Consider the following 25,761-nt stretch of genomic DNA (forward strand, 5'->3'; position numbering starts at 1 on the left):
TAGAAATGAGATTATGTTTTATCTCTTGATAGTCACTTTTTTAAATCTACTGTGGTAATAGCCATTCTCTACATATTAAAAAAGAGAGAAATGAAAGCACTTGTTTTGCAGAAAGAAATCAGTAAAGTATCCTCATTTTTTACCCTTTCCCTGCATATAGGAAGCTGTCAAAAAATGTGGCAGCTGACTTCATAGCCAAACTGACTCTTGGAGACTTCAAGTATACTAGTTTCTTGTGAGGAATATTTAATTACTAGCCAGTTCATTGGCCCAGCTACATTAACATGAGTCACTTGAAGGACCATTTATAGCCATTATTCAGAGTGGAGTTTGCATTTGATAAATTCATAAGCATTACCAAAAAAGTAGTAAGCCTAAGACATTTCAGAAGGTTTAAAAATTCACAGCAGCTTCCTGACTTAAATGTGTGGCCCAACAGGAAAAAGCAGCGTGAAGTTCTCTTTTTGTTTGGGTTAAAAGTTTTGAAGAGTGCTTCTGAAACACTTTATTTACATGTTTTATTTTCTGGTACAATATTTTCAGTTAATTCAAATTCAGCTTAAATTAACAATTCCATGTGCTTTGGGATAATTAAATTACAGTCTCTTCTTATCTTGGTTCACCATGCAGACTATTGCCCACCCCTGTAGCTGCCTTTACTCCATTGCTGTAGCAGCTCTGTTATTCAGGAATAAATCTTTTCTTCTCCCCATCAGTTGCTGTGAAAGGAATGCAAACCACCTGTGAAAAAAATTAGCATATTTGAAGGGGCTTCTTGCCTTTGCTTGTCTGGCTGTATTCCAGGTGTTTCTATGGCTGTGTAAGGGAAGGAGTAAGAAAGGTATTTCAGCTGTTCCAGGTTATTGAATTGACCTGGATGTACCTGGGCTGGGAGGCGGGGGGGGAAGGGATGAAGAAAACCAGATTCTTATGAATTAAGGAGGGAAATAAAGGGAGAGGGATGTGAAGCGCGGGTGAATGAGTGTATTAGCCCGAGCGGTGGCCGCCGTGTTGGGGAGCATCAGCCGTGAGATGCCCCCGCGTCGTCAGGGCAACCCGGGTTGCCACGGTGATGCCGCAGGGCGAGTACCGATGGCTGCCGCCCGGGGTTGCCAGCCGGGTGTTTGCGACCCTCCAAACCCTTGGCTGGCAAAATGCATTCATTCCCGGCTGAAGAGAGGCCCAGCCGAAGGCTGCTGCCGGGTTGCAAAAGCTGTTGCATGTTTAGCAAAACTTTCTGGTCGTGGGTGTTTCTGCCAGCTGGTGAAAAGAAGTGATACTGACAGCTTAAAAGGCAAATTTGGAAAATAAAGTAACACTGGTACTACTCCAGGGAAACTCGTGATGATGGAATTAAATTATTTTTTTTAGTATTTATATAGGAATGCATATGATTACTAGTAGCACAGACACTCTAATTGCCATCTGTCAAAATGGCATAAAAATGAAAATATCCCTCTTATTTGTTAATGCGTAGCAATGAGCTTTGATGGTAGTGAGAGTCACATATTATTTCTTGCACAAGTGGGCATTACCTGCAGTTTCAAAAGTGCATTGTACTTGTTCGGCTTTAAATGGAGCCTTTAAGCCATGTGTCCTTGCATACCAGAAAGAATCCTTAAAACAGCCAATTACATTCAACCTTAAAATTTCATCAGAGGAGGACATAGTTTGTGTTTGTTTCTGAAAGGTGAAAATTGGTTCACAGCTAAAACTTGTTGCTGTTTTTTCAGGTGACTGAGATTTGTATTACCTTTGTACCACATAATCTGGCTTAAAAGGCAGAATGTTTGTCTTTCTGCTTTTCTTTCCTGTCTGTGCACGTATATCTATTTATAACATCCAATCCTCTCACTCAATTCTTTCCTTCATCTCCAAGAAAATGATTGAAACTGCCTGTACAATGAGGGTTTTGTTGTTTCAGTTTGGGTTGGGGTTTTTTGGGGGGGGAGGCATTGTTGTTAAAGTTGTAATGGGATATCCAGAAAGATTTAAGAGAAATCTTAGGCTGAAGATAAACATGGTAGCTCTTCCTTATGGGGAGTCTGTCACTGAACAGCAGGCTGACTGCCATCAAGAAGAAGCACTTCTGCCACTGTAGATGTATTTGGTGAAAGGGGGGACTGACTTACTTATGGAATGGGTTACTCGGTGAGGAGTTTGTGAACTTATTACCTGAGAGAAATGTCTGGAGCGGAGCTGTGCATACATATTGTTCTTTTTCTGGTGGGAAGACAAAGAGAAAAAATAAATTTTACCAAAAAAGGTACATTTTTCTGCATTGTATTGAAAACTGAAATTTCTTTCCATTTGGCATGAAATATTTGCTTTTCTGAGAGAAAGGAAGAAAAGCAATAGAGAAAGAAGCAGATGGATGTTACTGCCTTTGCTCAACACCTAGATTACTTCATCTTTTAGCCAGGATGTGAGGAACACAGATCCAGTTTCTTTCCTTTGCTTGAGAATATTTGTGAATTTACTAGAAATAAACAAGTCACCTACTCACGGGCTTTGATATTCTTTCCCAGTCAATGCATGCTCTAAATACCTATGAGTAGGGGAACAGTCCCAATGGGCTGAGAGTCTCACTTAAGTCTCAATGAGAAATGGGTTTGACAGAGTTAATCAAGATATCCAGCCACTGCATTGGATCTTCAACTAACTTTTTAGGTGAAGTTGCAAGGTTTATGGCCGCAGTTATTACAATTTAGATAATCCTTAGGTCGGGACATAAAATCTAAGAAGATCTGGATTGATCTGTGGGCCTGTTCTGTGAGGTACAGGATTTTCTATGTGGATGATGTGCTAGTAAAATCAAAAGAAAACATGCCTGCAGCCTTTCTTTTCACAACTTTCATACAACCCTTCTTTTTGTAATAACCCATGAAAACATGCCACAATAAGTGACTTTTTTTTTTTGTCTGTCTTTGGAGTAATGCAATCCCAAGACACCTTCCCCAAATTCCTTGGGAATAAAAGATACTGTGTTTGACATAGTTCTGTAGATCACAGGACCAATACTACTACTTCATGCGTTTTTTTTCTTTCTTTTCTTTCTTTTCTTTTGGAGGTTCACGTTTTGCTACAGGATTCAAATTAACATAGTGACTTCTGAGGAAAGTTACTGTTCTAATTTCACTTTATATTTTTCCAGATCATCTCCCTTATTGCCCTTTTCTGGGTCCTTCATGGGAGAAATTGTTTTAAAAAGATGATGCATCAATTTAGGCAGAAGCAAGATAAATTCTTCTACAGTTTCAGGAAAATGTCTCTTGTATTTTTCTTTCAAATAATCATCAGTACATATTAAGCTCTGGTGTGCAAGTACTAACCAGTCGTTTCCTGGATATTTTATTTATTTGTATTTTTTTCTTTATCTTCTTTTCTAGCCCTTAGTTATGGTTAAGATAAGCATTGAAGAGCACAGAATGTATTTCTAATGTGCCTACCATATTTTCCTACACTAACAGAAGGATATAAGGTAGCATTTAGGTTAGGCTTTCATCCCAAATGAAAATGTCTTTCCTGTTCTGTGTATTTTATGAAAAAATGAATTCCTTCTTTCTTGGGTTTTACATTGTAATGCTAGCATCTTCCATTACCTGATCAGCCCACTCATTTCTTGAAACAAATTCTTAGGTTTTGATACATCTGTCACAGTAAAACATAAGGAAAAAAACTCTACTCTTTTGGACTGGCTACACATTAAAGATTCAAGTAATTGGTTGGCAGTGGTAAGATAACACTTCAGGCATAGGTGTTCATTTGGATAGCAGGTGAAGTTTTCTGACTTTCCGTAATGTAAGAGAGCAGCCTCTTGTTTAATTCACCTGTGGCATTCTAAATTTGTACGTCATTTATTCCTTTAAAACCCATGGGTTCTCTGATGTCTTAGTCTTCCTGTTAAATACAAAATATCCGAGAAGGCTGTTAGTCGATATCATTTGCCCTAAGTACCCAGGGAAGGAAACTCAGAGAGACAAGTGATGTGGAAACTGGTTATAATCTCTTAGCCTTGCTATAAATACAAGTGGAAGATCCCAAAAGTTGTTCAGTTAAAAAAAAAAGAAAAAAGAAAGAAAGAAAAAAAAAAGTGGCAGCACTCAGGGACATCAGAAAGGGAGTTTCAGTCAGGCTGTGTGCATGACTTGGCTTTGGTTGTTTTGGGGGGGGTGGTTCTTGTAAAGTTGGATGTTCCAAAACTGCCAGGAATCAGTTTGAGTTGCTTGGACTCACTTTTCTGTGTTCTTTCATGAATCCTTTAGAGTTTAGCATAGGGAACCCTGTGAATGTCTGTGATAGTGTTAGGTGTTTTTACAGAAGGAAGAACAGAATTATCTGTTGGTCAATCAATATTCTCTCCCAGAAGAGTACATATTGTAGTGTTCTCTTATAGAAGAGTTAGGTGTTAATGGAGCTATTTTCTGCTGTTTTAAAAACCTGATATTAATATTATGGATCAGAAATATTTTCCAAGTGATTTAAATAAGGACTTAATTTTAGTCCGCGCAAGTATTATTAATCCAAATAGTAACATTACTATAAAGTACCCCTATAGAAGTATCATTGTTATTCCAAGTGGAAATATAACATGGCTTGTGCCCCAAAATGCAGATATAAACCATTAAAACAGCATTCCCCAGCCTCCCTGCAACGTCTGAACAGTGGTTTGCTGGAAAACCTGGTGTGAAAGACCTTTATTTCTTAAGCGTATATTATAATCTGATAAATCCATGGTTCAGAGCTTCACACACTGCAATAAAGTTGAAACATTCACCAAGTGAAGATTGCAATTCATTTAGCGATACAATTCTTTCCAGATCAGCCCTGGAAACTTTCATGTGAAGCAGATCCATGTGTTAAGATACGTAGCTTCTCTGTTGCCACGCAATTCATTGTGCCACTCAGTAGATCAGAGAATTCTGTAATTTATATTTGTAACTATTCATGATGGTTTAAAATATTATAAATTTTTTTAATTTTTCTAGAATATTGAAGAGCTCTTTTTTTTGTTTGTTTTTTCATAGTATTGACATCCTGGTTGAGCATGGTAGGAAGAATACAGAGCTTATCTATCACCTCATGCTTGAAAAGTCTGAGTTTCATTTAAATGATTCACTGTTCTAACTTGCACATGTAATTACTGTAAGGCCATAATAACGGGTCAGAAAAAGCAATTTCTTTTTGGATCAGATGATAGTATTACCTAATAAAGAGAGAATTCCCAGCAAAGATAGGTGTAGATATATTGTTAAGATTATAGAGCATGGTTCTCTTGGTTCCTCCTCCTATCTGATGCTTTATATTTTGTAAGTGTTGCTCTGGTGCCAATGTATAGGAAATTCTAAAAGAAACCAGTTTTATACATTAACCTTCCTGAATAGTTTATGCGTTAAAAATTATAACAGTAAAGTGAAACCAGATGGACTAAGTAGAGTTGACAGCACCTTTCTGAGTGATGAAATTGCTATTGATTTATGACAAATGCCAGTAAAAGCAGGCAGGGACTGTTTTGTTGCTGTCAGATGAGAACTGAAAGTAGGCAGGTTTTGTTATCAATCATTTGTTGTCGGTGTAAGACAGTGGCAGGCTGTTATAATTGATTTGATAGCCCCGTCTGACTTGAGCTCTAGTGGCCACCGCAGATTGTGGCAATGCAGCAGTGCAGAGAATTGACATGAAAAGGAAGTGACATGACTCCTCAGAGGCAAAGTTGTATGATTTAAAGGGGTATGTTTGTCAAAACATTTTATAAATCAGAATTTTCAGACTGAGATGCAATTTATTGATAGCATACGGTTTTGAGGTTAGTCTGGAAATGGGTTTATCATATACTGTGATATTAATTTAATAGATGTTTTATGACCTAAAAGGATTTGCATGGGTAAAGAGGCTTTTTTTTTCTCTTTTCTTTTCCTTGAACAGCAGCTTACATGATTTCATTCAGTTTAGTCTTTTGATGAAGCTTTTCCCCTGATATAGTATCTGTCCCAGTTATGCCTACTGTGACTGTAGAGTATCACTATGACACTTTGATCCTCTGTAATAGGCTAGGTTTTGTGGTTTTAAAAAAAAAAAAAAAAAAAAAAAGAGATAATGATGGCTATTGGAGACCTGATAAGACTATTAGATAAGGCTTTGGGGAGTTAATTCTGAGTTAACCCTAAATTATTCTGTAGTGTAATGTCCAGAAAACCTGACTTGTTTTTGTGTGAATTTTTGATTACTGAACAATTTTGAAGTTTGGGGTTCCAGCTGAGTTAGTTAACAAAGACAGATTGTCATCTTCACCATTCCCTACAAGGGTAAGAATTATAGAATTAGAAAACACATTGCAGAGAATTATCTTAAGAAATACTCAAAACATATTTTGGTATAATTGCGTGGAAGTCATGGATACATTCGCCCTCTTCTTCATTTATAAGTATGAAGTATACCAATTAGATACAGACTTTATTCCCAAACAGAACTATGTTTCAATAAGTATTTTATGTATGTGAGAACTTGAGAGATGAGAAAGCATCATATACTTTCTAGAAACTGGGGACTCATGAGCTAGGAAGGACTCAGGTAAGTAGGTGGAAAGAACAGACTTATTTTTTTAATTCCACTGCAGTGTATCTGTAAGAAAAGTCAGCAATTCTCTGACTGGAACAAGTAAAGTATTTTTGCAATTAAAAAAAGTGAAATATTGATGCCATTCACCGGTATTCAAAAATAATTAATTCAACTGGAGTAAATACAGAGCAGGGCTGCTAGGATAACACAGGAAAATAGAGACTATTTAAAATGAAGTGATTGAAACAGCCTGTTTTGTTTAGTCTAACAGAACAAAGACAAGAAGAAAGTGTTTATGTACACATTTATGTGTGTGTGTGTATAAAATACACACATATATACAATATAATTATATACAATTATAATATGTATCATATATGTTGTATATGTTTGGGAGGGTAAATGTGGGGGAAGAAATGTTGAATTAGCAGACAGCATAAACACAAGAGCAAGGGGAGATTAGTAACGAGGTTTTGAAAATAGCATTCTGGTAGGATGGGTGGCTGGTCAAATGTTTTAAAATTTCATCTATTATCAACAAGTGAAAGTATATTAGCATCATCATTGAACATAATAGGGAACTGGAATGTCTTTAAGACTTATATCCTATATTTTTAACTGTGATTTTTCCACACTCGTTTGTAATCTTTCCCGGTCTATGGCTGTATGCTTACAAGGCTCATCTTTTTTGTTAGATAAAATACTCTCTCAAGAAGAGATGGTCATTTTTTGAGTTTGTATTACAGAGGAAAACATTGTAAGTTGTTTTGCACTCCAAACATCAAATATAACTCTTTAAATATATACAGCTTCCCTAAATTCCTTCAATTTTGTTAACATCTCCGTGCTAAAAAAAAAAAAAAAAAATGTTCATTTTGGTTTATGCTGATGGATATTCATTTCAGGGTAACATTATAGATAGGGTAAAGAAAGAAAAGGCAACTCATGGAGGTAAAGAGGGATCATATTTCATGCTGCTTCTAAAAAAAATCCAGTTTAAAGAGGGTGTTAGGTGGATAAGAAGTGGAAGTCTGCTTCAATTACATGGGTGTTTCGATAAAACACTTGAAGCTAAGATTTAAGGAAGACACAAAAGGAGTATTGAAGTCTGCAAGGAACCTGGAGAGAGCAAGAAAATTGAAACGGATTAAAGATGTAGGTAAAGGCAATATTACGGGTATAATCCTGAAGAACTTGAGTTTCTACAACTGAAAAACTTGTAGTGAGATCATTGTTCCAGCTCCTAAATATGTTACTCTAGGAATAGATACCCTAAAAACCCAGTGAGAAGAGTTTCTGAAGAACTGGGGTCTAAATTATCTGGACTTCATACAGTCTGTTTATCATCTCATATTTTACCTAGGTGTGACCACAGCAAGGCATCGTAGCACAGGTGTAATACGCTACTTCAGATTACTGAGCAACTACAATAAATCTAGAAATACCACCTGAAAGCCCTAAACAACAACTCACTCATGGAAAATGATGCATTTGGTTTCTCTGCTTTTATGCCATGTTTATATTAAAAAGTAACACTGTAAATCCAGTCAATTTAAGCTGTAAAAAAACCCTGGAAGGTCTGTCCCACAAGAAACAGGTCTGGAACTTGCAGAAGACAATCTGGGTTAATTAGCTGCAACCTTTAAGACGATTCCGACATGCTGAAGTTCATGGGTTTTGACATAGGTGGAGTACAGAAATATTGAAACTGCCTGTGTCAAAGGTGATTGTGCTTAATGATGTATCGAAACTAGTCGTGCTCCTGTGTCCTTGTCTCACTATTTTACCTGCTATACTTCATCATTAATGCTGATATCTTTCTGCTTGTTTCCACAAGCAGTGTCTTTTTATATCCTCTGATTTGTTTAATACACTAAGTTCCCCAGCTGAGTAAAATGCTTCCTCATTATGGAGCTGGCACTGCACTGAGGACTGTTACTGAGACTTAGAGCTAAAACTGGCTGCTCTGTACTCATGGTATGCTCATTATGTTATCAGTTTCTAACCATTACCTCCTGCCTCCCCCCGCCCCAAAATCTGAAAAATCACTTCAGTTATTAAACTGGTACTTCTCTCTACCACTAATCCACAATTTTTGCTTTCTGCTTGCTGTTTTAGACTCCTGTGTCCTCTTAACAAAATTTGAAGCAAGTCACTAGAATGCAACATTGGTACTCTAGCCTCTGACCTTAAGGGTACAAATTCTAGAAATTCCTCATCTTTCCCTAGATATTGTGAGGCCTCTCTTCTTTGGGTACAACTATTTAACATAAGCCATATAATAGTGATCATTTCCAAAACCAGTATTTATACTAAATAGATATGAAACCATTATAAAAGGTAAAATCTAAATTTACATATCCTGTAAGCTAAATAAGGTATAGCATTTGAGCTTAGATACAGATGGATAAAATGAATAGCTTGTTTTCATTAATTTAATTTCACTACTTTGGCAGCTTTTTATGAAACTGATATGTAGCTACCGATTTTTCTTAGTGTACTTATTCAGAGACTCTCCTTCTGGTCACCTGCATTAGACCATTAACATTTCGGAGAGCATTTCATTAACATTTACATAGTATCTCATCAGACTGTTCTTTGACTTGATATAGCTTGAGACCAAATCACCTCTGAGATTTCCCAAGGTGCTTCTTGCCTCTGAAGCTGGCATATCAAAAGCCCTAGGAACTTGCATGTTTTTCGATTAGAATATAATGATGGGACTCCGATACAGGCAGAGCTTTGAAGGAAGTGCACCAAAAGACACCAAAGGGTCCCTATTTATCTTCCTGTTATATAAGAATATAAAAAAGAATAAAATAATTATGTATGTAATGAAAAATCAAAACTGGTGGGTGAGCAGCTGGATGACCTTAAAAACTTCAGAACCCGTTTGTATCTTGCCCTCAGTGTCCTCTGAAAAAGTGCATCTCTCCTTCATCCCCTTCCATCCTGCATTAAGAAACTTGGCTAAAGATGAGCACGATTACTTCCTCAAGCAAGAAGCAAATTGCCCTATCTCCAGAAGGTTCAAATTCCCCTGCTCTGCAATGGTCAGGAGATGGTAAACAGGCAACCTTCCTCCCTGCTGGTATGGTCTTTTCACAAAATGGACATTACTGCACCCATGCAGTGAACTGTGAACAAACAAACTTTACAGCTATTTTCTGTATAATGCTGTTACCTAGCAGTAAGTTGAGATAAACTGAATCACTTTAAGGTGTTTAAAAGTTATCTAACGCCTTGGTGGGGAGGGGAGCAAAGAAAGCTTTCAGTGTTTGCCTCTGCAACGTTGTCCATGAATCTTTAGGTTAAGTTTTATTTCTTTCTTGTAAAAGATTTTTATTTTTAGCTGCTGCTTTATTTTTTAATTTTACTTCCCCTTCTCCTACCTTGAAGGGTAAGGCCGTGCTATATTGCAGTAGATTATATATTTACAGCATAATACTTTGTGTTAGGAGTTTTCAGGGGACACATTTTAGCTTGAAATTTTAATTGTATGCATTTATACCCAATCTATGTATTCCATTTCTACTTTCTGTGGCTTTATTATTATATTTTTCATGGTTTTCTGTCCATTATTGCTTTGTGAAAGACCAATGCAAAAGAGGAAATTGGTAAGCTAAGCGAGGTAAATAATGCAGAATGTTCCCTTATAGAAGGGAAATTATTACCTTTATTTTATTTCTTTGAATTGCAGTTGGGAAAATGTGATTTCTAAGTTGGCTGTGTCCTTTTTCTAAAGCACTTGAAAACATTTAACCAGATACCGATGCCTAACTAAATCCTACCGAGGTACTGAACAATCTCCATCATTCTTTATCTTTCAAAACCTTCCAATTTTCCCTTTCACCATATTCTGTTTTCTTGAACAGAGAGAATATAAACAATGCCTCTCCATTATTAGAATGTTATTTAAGATTCTGTGTTCTGAAACCTTGCAAACCTGAAAATTAAAACATGGTGATCACCTATCACAGTAGTTTTATATTAAGACATTTTACTAGGATAGGCAATGGACTTTTACTCATCCACTCGTCATTTGTATGCATGCACACATAGGTGTGTGTATGCTTATAATGTGTTAAGACCTGCAGTGCTTCAAAATGTATATTATTGCATGGTGAATATGTATATATCTCAAAATCTGCCCTAGCCATGCCAAATTTTCTGTAGTTTGAGATGTCTCCGAATGAATACTTCAAGTAGAAAAGAGAGAACGGCTGTTCCTTAGTAAGCTAGTACTCAGGCACCTGATCTATGGATAATTTAAAATTAAGAGTCTTATCCCAGTTCAGGGAGAAAAGCTAAGGGAAAACCTACCAGAAAGGGACAGTAATTATTCCCAATCATCCTGTTGGGGATTCTGGGGAGTTAAGAAAATAATCTGTCATTTTAGTTTGAGACTGGTAATTCTAATCTAGGATGGGTAATCCTAAACTGTGGATCAGTCATAAAGGTTTGAAGAATAACTATTTGGGAAACTAAACACTATAGTTGGGAATGGACATGAGTACATGGCCTGATCTGTAGATCTAAATGCCTGTGTGTTTAACTACCATTCTAATATTAAAGCCTTTACTTCTACCAAATGTTATGTGACTATTTGCTTATTGCATAGCTCACCAGCTCATTCACTGAGTTACTTCTTCATAATTTCCATATTCATCACTACAGAACTTTACATTTTGGAAATCTAATGAAACAGGTTGTTAAATACAGTATGTAGATAGAAGTTCAGTAGCCAGGAAGAAAACTGCAGGGGAAAAAAGGGAGAAGAGTTATCATCAGCTCTGATAGAGCCTGACTGGCACAGTAATACATTTTGTACTTTATTTTGCATATAAATACATTTTAAGCTTGTTCTGATAAAAATTCTTACATAGTTTTAATTTGTTTCCTTGTTTTTAAGCTCATTCAGACTTCTAATGTGACTATAGCAATCATTTGCAAATGAAATTAATATATTCTTTTGTTCATGTGTAGCTCAAGTCGATTTGGAGTATTTATAAATTCTTAGAATATCACTGTGTATGTCTGTTCTACAATTAAAAAAAACCACACAAAACCCCCCAACTTTGGCTCTGTAGGAAGAAATAAGACAAATACAAATGCTTCAATGTAGACTGTGTTGACTATAAGGCTTAAGGAAAGTTCGATCATGCTTTCGCTAGGACACTGCAGTACAACTCTGTTCTTATGCCCTAATTTGATATCTGTCCAACTTCCCAGAAAAATGAGTTTTAAGTTAAGAGTTATTTGACTATTTTAGATACTTAAGGAATTACATTTAGAGTTGTCTCTCTTAGCTCTATTTAGTCTCACTGTGGAATTTCTGTTAATGAATGCCAGAAGGAGGTTTACTTTAAAATGCTGGTTCACAAACATAATTTAACTGGTAGCACATTGTCATCTTCTCATTGATGCTTTAACAAGAATTAAGCGAAGTTTCATGTTCTGTGTGACAGATGAGGCACTGTTTCTTTTTTCAACAAATCCACATATACCTTATTAGTGATCTTGCTGTACTACTGTGTTTTCCTTTATTTTGAGTAAAACAAAATAAAGTCATATTACTCAGGAGAAATCATAAATTCACTTTTTCTCATGATGGATAGCTCTTCCTTTCACTATACTTAAGAATCATAAAACTTCTGAATAGTTAAGAGTTTATTTAATCTATTTCCCTTTTACACAGTGAGTTTGAGGATACAGTTACCATTCTTGATGGAGCTTTCTAAGAAAAAATTAGACAAATACATCCACATTGGACAAGAAGAAGAGCATATTTGTTTCTTTTTTGCATATTTGTTCCCTTTTTTTGCTTCTTTGTATATATTTGAAAAAATATTACTGAATGGAGTATCTCACTGTAGAAGAAGACAGACAGCATTGACCTTGGGAATAAGAAAGAGGCTTAGGTGGCCTTCTGAAGTACCTTTATCGTCCTGTGTTTTCCTTGGTATTTTGTTGTCTGTAGACTAAACAGCACTATATTTTTTTTTTCTGTCTTTTCTTGTAGATTAAGATTTTCAGACATTCATGATTTTTATTAGTCTCTTCATATCTAAAAGGAAAAAGTAAACCTGTTTCTTGTGGGTCAGTGTCTAAAACTGGACAATGAGCTGAAGTTGATGAACTTTAGTTGAGAACTAAAGCATGATTCCATGTATCTTAAAAGATGATGCTCCTGTTCATACCTCCTAGAAAAAGCCTGACATTTTTACTTGTGTTAAGCGATTCTCTAACACTTCTCTCCTTTGTTATTATTTAAGTCAGGACTTTTGCATTCTTCCAGTTTTCTTAAATCAAATCTCTTCTAAAAAAAGTTATCAAGTATAGCTGCAATTTGCTTTGAGGTTACTTTAACTAATGCCCTGCTCTCTGATTTTATCTGACTCAGGTTTTGGGGGGGGGGTGTCTTAGAGAATATCAGAGCTAGCTGTGCATTAGTGCTCTGTCACTGGTATTAATTATGTTCAAAATATAATTTTAGTGAACGCTAAAGTAAAAGAAGTCATTAAACATTTTGGTGTTGGTGGCCTCATCCACTCAAAGCTTTCCTTCCATTTTAAGTAATGAACTGAGTCTTTATTTGGTCTCCTCCTCCTTATCAGTATACTTATAGAATGATTTTTTTTCCTCTTTTTTTGCTAGTTGTATCATTCTGTGCACTGATGATGTTATTTTGTCCTTACACAGTCGCATTATTCTTTGTATATTCATCCTTACTAATTCTATCCCATTACCGTGGTTTTTGCTTTTCCTTTCTGAATTTCAAGTCATAGAAGGCATTGTGAATTAATCAAGTTGGTTTCTTACTACCTTTTCTGTACTTCCTCTGCATTGAGATAATGGGATTTCATTACTTTTATATCACATTCTTAAAACCATGTCAATATTTTTGAGCCCCCTTTTTCCTAGTATTTCTTGCAATGGGAAGTTTCTTCTCTGCAAAAAATAATGTGGGCTGTGTTCACAACAAAGCTAATAAAACCTGTATTTATTTCTCCTTTTCTAAAGCATTTTTTTGAGATTATAAACTATTTCTAGCATTAATCTAAATTAAAATGTTGGTGTTCCAACCTATTTTTATTAGTAAGTAGCACTAAGTAATAATTTCCCTCTTAAAGATTGAGTAAAGTGCTATATCCAATGACTTGAAAATGTTCTTTTTTAAAAAGAAAAATATACTTTTCTGGAGAAAACTATTCTTTATTCATTAATTACATCTAAGAAAAGAGAATATATAGGTTGTCTGACACGAGTTCAGATTTCTGGAGTATTTCAAAATCCATTTTTTGGTAAGATTTCTGGTTGATAAAATTTCTGATTTCCCACATTAAGTGGTTAAGATAGGTAGCTGTTCATACCAATCTGTTTGGTCTTCAGCTAGACCAGTTTTGAAGCTGGATAGTAAACTTCTGAATTATTTTTAAAAGATTTCAAATAGCAAAAGTGGAAAAAAGATGCATTTTTAGTGGCATTTGGGAAATGCAGAATATTTCAACTGACTTGAGTCTGAGACCACTTGATAGTTAATGATTAATGTCCACACCAGAAGACACTAAGCCCTCCTTGATTTTGACATATTATAAACCTATCTTCAGCATGCTCTTTAGCATATCAAATTCAACATATTTACTGAATATAGTGAAGAATTTCCCTATCCATATGTTTTTTGTACCTTTCTACACTTATTGTCCTATGTATTCTAGAATACATGCAGTACATTGATGGAAGGAGGTTGTTTGTCAGTTATTTTTCTGAGCTATATGTAATCCTCTGATGCTAGAGAATAAGTATAGTGATGCCAAATGGCTGTCATTGTTAGTGCAAGGGATTGGAATCTATTATGCAATAATTACACAATAATTTCATTAGAGATGAAGGCATAATATTTTCCATTAAAGTTACCATATGAGAATTTGATGAATGAGCAGTTAACTAGCTTCACAGCCACAGCAGCTGACCAGCATTAACACTGTGTTCTTCATCTTCACTGGGTGGAAAACTATTCTAGCATTCAAGAGAAGGTCTGTAGATTGTGTCTAGAAGTTTAATCTTACAAAAACATTTCAAATTTTTAAAAGAATATAAAAATAGCACTGTGAACAAGTTCTGCCATGGAATTAAGTAGTTATGCTGCCAAAGAGGTTACATAGATGTATTTTGGGTGCCACATTTGTAATGTATGGTTCAGAACCAGTTACGAGGGGAAAGAAGCCCCTTCAAGGACTGTTTTGCCAACATGTAATTGGGAAGAAAAGCAGCCAGATGACAAACTAAATATACCTAATATCACATCCATGAAATTAAAATTGTTTTCTACTTGCTGAAAGTTTGTCGCCTGGAAAAGCACAGTACAAGGTTTATCTTCAGCCGCAGCATGGGTCCGGAGATGTTGAATACAGCCTGAATTTGAGGAGATTAATATAAACTTAGCTAGACAGAAAGGAAACATGCTAAATACAAGAGAATTTTTTAATCTGTTCCTTTAAAAGATCTTAATATTTGAACAAAAGAAGTTTAATTCCTTACTTTAGGAAGGTTAAAAATGAATTTAAAAAATACCGTTGTTCCTCTTTCAAAGGACTCTATAATCTTTTATTTTTCCTTTTTGTTCACTAAGCCTCATTTATAGACATCTTTTCACATCTTTGTACTTTTTCCCATTATATTATGTGAATATTATTTTGGAATCTTTGTAATGCACTTGATAAATCTTTCTTTGGCAGAATAAATTAGTTAAAAGATAAAATGCCTTTCTGTAACTGAGTTTAGATTGCCAGCTGGAATTTTGTGAAGTCAGTTTCAAAGTATTGGCATAGATTATAAATAAAACTTGTGTTGGCGTTAATAGTTATACTAAAGCCTGTTGAGTCAAAGCACCTGAATGCAATGTATATGCACACGTAATATCTCTGTGTGTATAAAATGTCTATAGAAACAATTATTTTTATATGTATGTACATATATATTTGTTAGTGTCAGGCATTCATTTTTCAGCAGTACCAAAGTCATGGGTTTGAAGAACACTAGTAGTCACAAATATTCTCTGTAATAGTTATTGGTCAATGTAGATATGCGTTTTGTTACTTTTATTTTTCCAACTTTAGGGAAAAAAGTTTGATTTTTAAAGGGAAATTAAAAAAATGGTGAAGTTTTTCACTTTTGGATGATAAACACACTGACTTTTGAACCTAAATCACTGACTAGAATTCAGAGCAGGTCAGTTATGTCTGAAACTCATTGACTGTAGATTGACCTGGGTAAAATAATGTAGTTAATACAAAACTATTTTACAAAGGATCTCTACCATCAAACAGTATTTTAGATAACAATTGTTGTCCTCTTTTTTGACTTGCTAAAGTGTTAAGAAGAAAATGAAACCTCTTAATGAAATGTTACTGCAAATATCTAGAAAACAGTTGTATATTATGAAAACCATCCTATTACTGATTAATATTTATTATTGTTCATATTTGTGATTCAGATTTTTCCTAAGCTCATTCTTATGCATATTTACAGTGCTAGTTCATTTTTGAGCAATAATCATATTTTAAGCTTTGAATATCAGTTTCCCCATGTGACAGTTCTACCAGAAGAGAAGCCCAGTTTGCAAAGTTTAATTACAGTAAAATTCTGATTCTCTTAGCCTTGTTATTGGCAAGAATTTGGCCATGGTGGAGTTATGCTGGTGGCAAAGTTGTATCAAAAACCCCACAAACCCAAAAACTGAAAGATTTGGGTTTAAGGTTCTTTAAGGTAAATCATGTGTTAGGCATTACCATATTATTTTTCAGCAAGTGCAGAAATACCCTGAATTATTGTAATGTGAAGTTCTAGCTACTTGCAATAAGAATGTAAATAATGTGGCACAAAGCCATATTTATAATGACTAATGAAAGCTGTTATACTGCAATTGGAGTGATGCAGAACAACAGGGCAATTCATTAGGAGAAAAACAGTTAACAAACAGCTAAAGCATGCCAGTTTGGACCTTTTCCTTTCAACTTCAACATATATACTCTGGTTTGGGTTTATTATGCTAAATAATTCTTTCTAAGGAAAAGTAGGTAGTAAGTAAGGTTATTGTTGCCTGCTGGTTTCTGCTAACTCACAAAAATACATAGAGGAGATGTCATTTTTGGCTTTGTTGTGGATAGATAAATATGCTTGCCATGTTACGCTTGTTAAACATACTGTACTTGTGATTTGCTGCAATGGGATGTTGATTCAGCACAGCATATAAGCACATACATAAGTCCCTCCTGACTTCAAGCACCTCTATTTAAATTCAGTGTTCAGCTAAACTAGATCAGGGAGCCAGTAATGTAAATCAGGCAATCTGGACTTAAATTATATGCTTCTAAATGATGGTTTCTGTAATATTACAGATGTATATCTAAAAAAACAGTGCTGACATTTGTGATTGATTTTTCTTTTTGGTTTCCTATCTTTTAAGACAGGATTACAAGAAATAGAAATTATAAAAGCTGTATTTAATTTCTTTTTCTCTTTTGTACAAGCAAGATACATAGGGAAAAAGACAACCGTCACAGAAGCTAAATGATGAGCTTTATACTTTTGAAGACAGGCTTCATCTGATATTTTATTTTGGAAATAGTGAAACCAAAATAAAAAATAATACTTGAAGAAACTGAGTTGCCTGGTATAAAATATTCTTTTGAGAAGCCCCCTTCTTACTAAAGAAGGAATTCAGAGAGATATGAGTACTTACAAAGCAACTTGTTTTCTTGTTGAAACAGCATTTTGTACAAAGTAATTTTACCCAATGCTAGTGATGAAACTGTAAATGTTGTTAATTTTAAACATTACAAATATTACATACTGAAATCTTTCTGTGATTTTAATTATATTTGTCCATACATCATCATTTCCTTTATGTTTTCATTGAATAGCATTTCAGGAAATGTAATTTATTACAAGGTGAAACAGATTTAGCTATCAAAGCTGTGCTACCAAAGCTCAGATTTTCACAAAAACTAGTAAGGTAATAGTTACAGGTTCTGGCAACAAAACATACCAAAGGTAACTTGGATGGTATGAAAACCAGGTACTTAAGAGGACATTTCCACTGACACTGGATTGCAGCACAATTTGGATTAGGTTCCAGTCTGATTGGTTGCATGAGATAATCAGTTTCCTAGCAGTGTATTTTATGTTCTTACTAACATTTTCATGTTAGAGTAAAAATACAGGGAATATGCAGACAAGTAAAAATAGTACATTAAAAGAAGGAAGAGAATTGAGCTTCCGTAGTGAATTACAGGTGATAGGATGGGGATAGATGGTGGAATTTTGGCTGCTGGCTGCATTCATGCAGCAGAGCAAAGACTTTGCATCAGAGTTGGGCTGTCACCATCCAAATGTTTTGTTATTCTCTAAAATCTGATCAGGCCTTGTAAAAATTAATATTGTAATACTGCTTCCATAGATGGACCAAAGTCAATGTTAATGTCTTAAAGAAAAGCTTTATGGAATCTTTACTGAGATTTCTCATTTGTTGCGTGGTGTTTCCTATATGGTGTATTGGGTGTGCATGGCAAGGTTTTGGTAGCGGGGGGACTACAGGGGTGGCTTCTGTGAGAAGCTGCTGGAAGCTTCCCCCATGTCCGACAGAGCCAATGTCAGCTGGTTCCAAGACGGACCCGCTGCCGGCCAAGGCCGAGTCCATCAGCGATGGTGGTATCGCCTCTGGGAGAACAGATTTAAGAAGGGGGAAAAAAAAACCCTGCTGCAGAACAGCAGCCAGAGAGAGGAGTGAGAATATGTGAGAGCAACAGCCCTGCAGACCCCCATGTCAGTGCAGAAGGAGGGGAGGAGGTGCTCCAGGTGCCAGACCAGAGATTCCCCTGCAGCCCGTGGGGAAGACCATCGTGAGGCAGGCTGTCCCCTTGCAGCCCATGGAGGTCCACGGTGGAGCAGATCTCCACCTGCAGCCCCGAGAGAGAGGACCCCATGCCAGAGCAGGGGGATGCCCAAAGGAGGCTGTGACCCCATGGGAAGCCCGCGCAGAAGCAGGCTCCTGGCAGGAGCTGTGGCCCCGTGGAGAGAGGAGCCCACGCTGAAGCAGGTTTTCTGGCAGGACTTGTGACCCCACGGGGGACCCACGCTGGAGCAGTCTGTGCCTGAAGGACTGCAGCCCGGGGAAGGGACCCACGCTGGAGCAGTTCATGAAGAACTGCAGCCTGTGGGAAGGACCCACGTTTGAGAATTTTGTGGAGGACTGTCTCTGGTGGGAGGGACCCCATGCTGGAGCAGGGGAAGAGTGAGGAGTCCTCCCCCTGAGGAGGATGAAGTGGTAGAGACAACATGTGATGAACTGACTAAACCCCATTCCCTGTCCCCCTGTGCCACTGTGGGGGTAGGTAGAGAATCCAGGAGTGAAGCTGTGCCTGGGAAGAAGGAAGGGGTGGGGGGAAGGTGTTTTGAGATTTTGTTTTATTTCTCATTACCGTACTCTGATTTGATTGCTAATAAATTAAACTGATTTCCCCAAGTCGAGTCTGTTTTGCCCATGACGGTAATTGGTGAGTGATCTCTCCCTGTCCTTATCTCGACCCACAAGCCTTTCCTTATATTTTCTCTCCCCTGTCCAGCTGAGGAGGGGAGTGATATGGAGGCTTTGGTGGGCACCTGGTGTCCAGCCAGGGTCAACCCACCAGGTATGGGAACATCGCTATACGTCATTCCTCTGCTTAGTGGTACGAAGTAGACATGGTGCCATCTGCAGGTGCTTTCCCAAGTTTAGGATTCAGAAGATGTCTTCTCAATTTAGCTTTATTTTAAAATTCCTTAAAGATGTATACACCTACAATTGTTTAACTGTCCCAGTTATTCTTATCATTCCCTGTCCCTAATTAGCAAGCCTTTCCTCAGTGAATGCACCTGTACAGGCTCTTAAGAGGGATGTGAGATGATTGTCTAAACCCATCTCCAGTTTCATATTCTGTAGATGATTCTTAACTGTAACGTATCTATGGGACAGGTAAAATTTCAGTGTTCATTTCTGTGAAAGTAAATCTTAACATCTACTGCCTACTGCAGAGTACTTTGGGAACTTATTTGCAGTGAATAGTTATGGCAACAGACATGAAGCTGTCTTATCTTAGTGCCATTTGGAGTACAAGCTTGTTTCTTAACTATGATGCACTCGTATGAATGTCTAAAGAAAAATCTCATTAATGTTTCACATTGATTCCAGTATGGATAGACAGCAAAACTATAGTTTGCTTATACAGGAGAGGGAATAAAAGAAGGATCAAATGAGCTGACTGCCATATTTCTGCCTCTTCTCTTAGACAAAGCAGGATCTTACAGTTGTATGAGACTTGTTCAAGAAAAGGCCCTTTTCTTGTTGACGGGTTAACTGAGATTTCTAAATTTCTTGGCAACTACAATTCATTTATAATCTTGTTCTATTTCTGTGATATACAAGTAGGTATATTTATGAAATACTCTGTCAAACTTCTCTCTAATTGTCCATGGCTATTTTTGTTAAATATGTTCAAATTCTGCTCCAGATGAGTAAATCCTTTGTGTTACACGCATTATTCAAAGTAGGTCATTTTAATTTCCACAAATTGCAAGTCAGCCAGCTTTATTACAGCTTAAGACAGTTTAATAGTAAGGAGTCTCTTTCTAGTGCATGGTAAGGTAGAACTTATGTATGTATGTACAAAGTATGTACGGTCTGTCTCATGCACATCAGCCTGCTAGAGCAGAGATGCTTATGCTTTCACAGAAGCAACATTTTCTATTAAGTCATCCTCACTTTTGTACTTAAATAAGAAATCCAGCCTTCCAGAATCATGCTGCAAGTTGCGACGCATTAAATGACCAGCTAATCCTTGACACCCTATATAGTTTTCCATACTAGTAATAACTCCATCTTCAGTTGTTACCACTTTCACTATGCCTGCTACCCAAAATGTGTGTTGTCTTTCCAGGCATATAGTTGTTCATTCTCCATCACCTCTTTTCCCTTAGATTGTACAGGATGTTCTTATTACTTAATTTCTGCTTTTCTGCCACAAGTCAGCCTTCCAAAATGTTAGCATGTCTTTGTAACTGAGATTTTCATGGCCACTGTGCTTATTGGCAACCTGTGATCTACTAGATTAGATCTTAGCATGTCTGTAATTGTTGAGTTCTTTCAAACATTTTTATAAGCAGAACAATTGTAAGTTAGAAATCTGATTACAATTTTAAGTGTAGGGATTAAAAAAACCCCCATGATTCTTGAAATATCTGAAGGATGCAATATGCACATTAGCTTGGACTGAGTTGCACATCATGAAGTCTTCCAGTCATATTTAGGAATAGCTCATTCAGCCATATTTTGAAGTGCTATATGGTAAATGTATTGTAATACACCAAAGGGGACGCTTCCTGTATCAACTTTCACAACTTCGTTGAGATAAACGAAGGAGATATCACTCACTCTTTAGGCTAAGGAGGGCTAAGTTTAATCTGAGTTAGTGTCCAAATAATATAATTACTGATTTTCTGTAATTTTCCCAGATTATAAAACTACCCTTTAAACTAAGTTCTTTTTTGTTCTAATATAGTTTTAAAGCAATGTTTTAGAAATTTGAAAATTTGAAAGCAACTTTGTATAATGCAGTGTTGCAGAGCAGAACCTCTACTGAAATGGTAGACTTGAATATAAATGGCTGGTTTGGTATTGCTGTGAAGAATGACAGTATTTGAAGTAAGCAGGGCTGCTAAACTAGTTGGCTTCTTTGGTTGTGTTTCAGAAATAACTGCAAGTTGGGATGAAATGATACTTATCAGCATTTAGAAAATGCCACTAATTATCTGAAGAAACATTTTTGTTTCTAAGAGGTTGTATTAGCTGATCTCAGATAAGAGATATTGGAAAAATACAGGTGTGCAGCAGATTTTCCTTCTTAACCTTGCTCAAGCAAAATAATCACTTTTCTATAGAACCGTTTTGTGTAATATTTTACTTAATTTGGTAGGGGATGAAATTCCATTTGCAACTGCAATCAATACAGTGTTTTTAAACAATCAGTGATAGCTTGTAAGTGGTGACCATTCCCAGTACATTTTAAAGCAACTCCAGAGGTACCTTCTTACGATTCTGTCATCTTCTAAAATCATTCAGTCTTTACATACCAAGCTTTCATTTATTCTTTATGTTGCAGAATCCATAAGATTTACTCAGTAGCACTTAACTTTAATAGTTGTTCTTCATCTGAGTCTGTAAGAATTACAGAATTTAGCTCTTAAGCCTTTTTTCTTTTGAAAATGGAGAGGATAAAAAGTGAGCATTCAAGAAAAGAAATAAATCATATAGGAAAAAAAAAAAACCAACACAAGAAATAAAATGCTCTGTGAACTTTACTGTTCATGAAGCCTGGTTACTACACATTTGTGTCCCTTAGTTCACAGACTGTTTAAGTGAATTTTACTTACTACTCTGCATAGACTAATCATACTGTCCTGCACAAAATGTGTGGGCATTTTTTGTGTTATGTTTGACTACTGAATTCAGCTGATGTGATTAAATGTCACCAAGGTTGAATTATGAAGTTTGAATTTTTATATCTAACAGCCTATTTTTTGAAAAAATTTATGATCCATCTTAACCACTGTATCTCATTTTGAAACTGGATTTGAACCAGATGACCTCAAGAGAGGTCTCCTCCAACCTAAATTATTCTGTTATCTGCAGGAACTATGCCTCTTTATTAAATCTTGTAGAATTAAAACACATAAGCAAATTTTAAAGTTACTAGACATGCAAATGTCTTGAATATAAAGGATTTCTTTTCATTGGAAGTCATGTAAAATTTCTGTTCATTAATTTTTAGTAATATTTTCATATTCCTGTAGAAAATTAGCAGCTCCTTGATGAACATAAAATGACATTTTGTCTTGCATTCCTTAGGTTCAGGTTTTAATGAGACACCAGACATTTCAGTGAAGTGTGTCAGGAATTTTTTTTAGGGCACGTATTCTACAGTACCGAAGTCTTCTGTACTTCTGTTTCGTATCAGCAGTGGCTTTGGTATTTCTTTGCACCTTCTTTATCAGAGAAATCTGAAGCTTAAAAGGCTTTATTATTTTTTTCTGATTGACTTCCTTTTTAGGGTGGTAAACTAAAGTGTACATTCTTTGGACTTCTTTATGACTGTGATTTCATTGGTCATGTAACTAAAACACTATCTTTACATGTCACCCTAAAATCCCACTGGAAAGTTATTTATTGGCAAATCATCTAACACCAAATTTTATTTTGTGATGTTTAAGCAGAATCTGGTTACCTTCATGGCAAGCTAGGCAATTCTGCGAGCTGTACTACTGTGTTTTACCTGCTGAGGATTCACTTGCATAGCTTCAACAGGTCACAAATTTGATTGCAAAATTTAGCAACTCTGGCCCATGCTTTGGCCACCAAGAGGTAACTATCACAATATGTACTTCAGGGAAAACAAGTTTTCTCTCTAACTTTTTTTTCTAGCAATAATAGGCATTTCAATTAATAAAGATGGAAAAATGCTTTGCATTGATGGAATTAAGCTTACCATAAATTGAGTAGCCTACCTTGTCACATTCAAATTGGAAAAACAAAAAAAACACTGTCAAAAATTCAATTTAGCATTACAGAGATTACTGCAGTATAACAGCCCTTTATCTGTAGTAGTGTATAAAAGCACTTCTAACAGTGCATCAATTTTCACAGCCATTTAGTAGATTAGAAAGCAATTGTAAACAGAGTAAAACCCACATTAACTCCTGTCAACAGCCTGCCTTTTTCTCAGTTATGGATTTGTTTGAAATAACAGTGAAGTCTAAAGTGATTGCATCAACATCAGAGATTGTATTATAAATATGAATGAACCCATTGTAATGGACTGCATAGTAATATATGGCAGGCATTTGTCCTCCCCATCACAGTAACAGCTTTTGTAAAGGAAGAATAGCTGTGTGTCCTGGTTTCAGGACACTGTGACATAAGGAAACATGTCACTCTACAAGAAATTATTCCTCCTGTTGTGAAAGAGTAACTGCATCAAGCAACAGGTTTTTAAACTACCCCTAATTTTATATTTTAATAATGCAACATTAGTGTCTGGTATTTCTTTTAACTGAAATCAACTGAAAGCTATGTATAAAAAAAAATATGTATAAAAAAAATATGTATAAAAAAATAAAGTATTTTTAAATGAGCAGTTATTTAAACAACGTTGCTGTTGTTTTGGGGGAAAGCAAGCAAGCAAGCCGTTATGCATGGTTTTCTTTACTTTGGAAAATTATTTTTTCTTACCACTGCTTAAAAGCAATAAATGCAGTGAGAATGAAAAAAATACTCGTTTTTTTCCAAAGAGGAAGTCATCAGGTAGTACAGTGATAATTACAATAAACTAATTTATGGCCAGTGATGAAAGTTCAGTTCTTCAAAGAATTGAAAATTCTTCATATACAGTATCATCCAGAGTGGGGTGTGTTGCATATTTTTCATTTCTCCGGAGGGTTATTTTCCACAAGATGATGTCTAATGTCTTTAACGCTGGACACTAGACATTTCCCAACGCCTGTTTCTAAAAGGTGTAGTAGTGCATATCTTTTTAATTGCTTCTGTCTATTAGAGTATTCCTTATAGTCTTAAATAAGGACATTTTCTCTCCTACTACTCATTTGCTTTTGTTAGAAAACTCTGGCTACCAATGAACAGCTACCACAGTCTTACTTGCAACGGTATGCATCCTACTGTAAACCAGTTTCTCTGTAGTAAGAAGGACAATACTGTATATTTGACTTACGAATTACACAGGATATTGAACATTGAAAACCAAGTTTTCAAATGAGAACAAGTGTAAAGTTTCCCATTCATGGGAGTAAAACCTTGTCGTGGTTTAACCCAGCTGGCAACTAAGCACCACGCAGCCGCTCAATCACTCCCTCCGACCCAGAGGGATGGGGGAAAGAATCGGGGGAAAAAAAAGTAAAACTCGTGGGTTGAGATAAGAACAGTTTAATAGGACAGAAAGGAAGAAACTAATAATGATAACAATAACAATAATAAAATGACAATAATAATAATAAAAGGAATTGGAATTTACAAAACAAGTGATGCACAATGCAATTGCTCACCACTTGCTGACTGATGCCCAGTTAGTTCCCGAGCAGCGATCCCTCCTAGCCCCACTCCCCCCAGTTTATATACTGGGCATGTTGTCACATGGTATGGAATACCCCGTTGGCCAGTTTGGGTCAGCTGCCCTGGCTGTGTCGCCTCTCAACTTCTTGTGCCCCTCCAGCCTTCTTGCTGGCTGGGCATGAGAAGCTGAAAAATGCTTGACTTAGTATAAACACTACTTAGCAACAACTGGAAACATCAGTGTGTTATCAACATTCTTCTCATACTGAACCCAAAAACATAGCACCATACCAGCTACTAGGAAGACAATTAACTCTATCCCAGCTGAAACTAGGACAAACCTGTTAGTAAAGCAGTTACAAAAATAAAAATATGATTTCCTTCAAATTGTGAGCATGAAATATGACAGAATTTATCTTCAATCAGCTGTTGCATTTCATTGTTATTTTTTGAAGTATTATGGCAATTATTCAATGAAACATTTTACATGAAGACTTCACTAAAAAAGACTTTAAATTTTGTCCAAGAAAGCTAATGGTTTTCTCCACAGAGTTCATATATTTTCATTGATAACCCATGTATAATTGTAGCTTCTAACCTTCAAATATTTACGTTTAGACAAAAACAGTTCCAGGAACACTGATTTCATATTAGCGGACATTCTGCTTTACCCTGTAATAGCTTGTTTTTTATATTTAATTATATTTTAATAAGTACAGCAAGACGATGTAATTAATGTATTTTTGAGAATAAAATACTGAACTGATGCTATATCTAGATGTATATTATTTCAACCCAATAAAAAAAAATCTCATGCTTTGATAATAATAAAGGACATTTAATTAGACTAAAAGAGAAGCAATATGAAGCATCAGTCAAAAATATACATCAAAGACATTTTTTCCTTGTCATGTCATTTCTTCATTTCTATTTTTTATAATATTTCTTCAAACCTAGAAAATGCAGGTGATGATTGCTTTCTTAAATTGGACCCAGCATCCTACTGTATTGTAACTTCCTGTTGTCAAATGCTCCTATTTAGTGGA

The 25,761-nt window shown here is 36.0% G+C and overlaps 1 protein-coding gene across 1 annotated transcript in view; it reads left to right on the top strand.

Moving 5' to 3' along the window:
• Positions 1-25,761, top strand: part of DIAPH3 (diaphanous related formin 3) — a 258,871-nt gene that overhangs the window by 212,067 nt on the left and 21,043 nt on the right. The gene's annotated exons all lie outside the window — the stretch shown is intronic.

Source organism: Harpia harpyja, chromosome 4 (assembly GCF_026419915.1).
Source record: "Harpia harpyja isolate bHarHar1 chromosome 4, bHarHar1 primary haplotype, whole genome shotgun sequence".
Lineage (NCBI taxonomy): Eukaryota > Metazoa > Chordata > Aves > Accipitriformes > Accipitridae > Harpia > Harpia harpyja.